Genomic DNA, 2,192 nt, shown 5'->3' with positions numbered 1-2,192 from the left:
TGAAAATGAGGGCAATATCACTTCACGTAACGAAGGAGAGGTCCAATATGGAGCTGCAGAAATTAGGTTGACATGACAGACGGGGAATGAGGATAATTTTTGCGTCCTCGCTGCTGTGCGAGTCATAAAAGAATTGTCAAGGTTGCTAGATATTTAACATCCTACATTAATGTAGTGTGACTGACAAGTCATTGGGAAATTTAATGTTTATGTTTGTTTGTTTGTTTGTATTGTATTTTTACGTGACTTCCGAACTACGTCGAGAGTGAGCTTCTATCACCAGAAAATTTAATGTTTATGCATTTACCTACTTTATTTACTTAAATGTATCTCCGTGCGAATTTTATGACAGAAGCTGATTAACGTCATGACTTCAGTTATGATTTGGCAAAAGCATTCAATTCACTATGCACCTTTTATGACGTTTGTAAAGGCAGATGGAGAGCTTTTGCCAAAAATGGTTTGATATTTTATTCCTAATTCAAGAAGTATGTCTTTGATCTACGTCGAATTAAAGATTGGAAGGTTTTATTATCCGCAGAAAAAAGTGAAGAACGAAATGATTTTTAGAAAAGGAGACATGATATATAAACATTTATATATTTATAATGTTTTAAACTCACGATGGAAATTGAACACTAAATAAATATATTTTCGTCTAAAAGTACAATTAGTACATCCGCTACGACCAAATATTTACACAATATCTCTCGCTAATAAATAAAATACGAGTCAAAAAGAAATTGTACGTCCTCACGCACACACCCACATAGGCACACAGGCACACAAACACACGCACACACATAGTGTGAACTTAAATATGTAGTAAAAACTACGTTAGTACTTGTTCCATATCCTGGTTTTCACTCGCCTTCTTACGTGGATTTCATGACACACACTCATACACACTAAACACACACACACACACACACACACACACACACTATATATATATATATATATATATATATATATATATAATATATATATATAAAGATAAATGCCACGAACGAAGAAAAATAAACGAAGGCCTTCGTGGCATTATCTTTATTTAGCGATTTATCACGTTCCTAACTTTCGTGATTCTGTTATACATATATATATATATATATAATATATATATATATATATATATATATACCCAATAGCGTGTTAATCTAACATTGATCTTCAAGCAGGGGTTCCGAACTATAAAGAAAATCTATAAAAAAAATCATAAACCTTCTTCCAGTGTCCCCTCGTAGTCATTCCACAAAACACTAAAATAATAACAAATTTCTTTCGTATTATATTTTTTAAAGCACCAATATAAAACTGTGAATAGAAAGAAAAGGAAAAATGTGTTTGGACTTCTTTTTTTATGAAAGTCGTATTGTCTCCCATCAAACATATTTCATTTAAAAAAAATCTACTGTAGAACATATTAGGGATTCATCTGTAATATGAAATAACAATGCCCTTACATACCCAATAAAAAAAATACATGTTGCAGTATGCAATGCAATGCACTGCATTAACAAAAACCTTGAAGTGGGACAAACTATTGTTGTTTTCCTATTACGATTCCTACCATGGAAATGGATGAATGCAACGAGCGAATATCAATGGAAAACATAGACACGAAATGAAATGATATCTGCAAAACAAACACTGGGTAAGGAACGTATATTTACGTTCGATGTTCGAGTAAGCGTGAAGCAAATCCGACCAGTTTTAAGTTTTCTGTAAAAGAAAACTATTGGGATGGCTTTGTCTGTCCGTCCTCAGGTCTTAAAAACCACTGAGGTTAGAGGGCTGCAAATAGGGATGTTGATCATCCACCCTCCAATCATCAAACATAGCAAATTGCAGCCCTCTAGCCTACGTAGTTTTTATTTTATTTAAAGATTAAGTTTATCCATGATCAAACGTCTGACACCGATAGCTGCCGTGGCTGAAAGTTTCATGGTCGCCGTTGAGAGTTTTATGGGCATTGGCTAAGGATCTCATACAGCGTTATACGCTGTACAGAAAACTTGATTGAGCTAAAGAAACAATCTTGTCATTAAAGAAACTATTATATTCTATACATATCACATTCTCTTTCATTTATAACAGTTGCATGACAGTGGAGAAATATATTTACTCTACAGCAATGAAACCATGGACACTGGTAATCCACGAAGACGTGAATATTCTGATTACAAAGAGAT

This window comes from Macrobrachium nipponense, chromosome 5, assembly GCF_015104395.2.
Source record: "Macrobrachium nipponense isolate FS-2020 chromosome 5, ASM1510439v2, whole genome shotgun sequence".
Taxonomy (NCBI): domain Eukaryota; kingdom Metazoa; phylum Arthropoda; class Malacostraca; order Decapoda; family Palaemonidae; genus Macrobrachium; species Macrobrachium nipponense.
Note: the sequence above shows the minus strand (reverse complement) of the source record.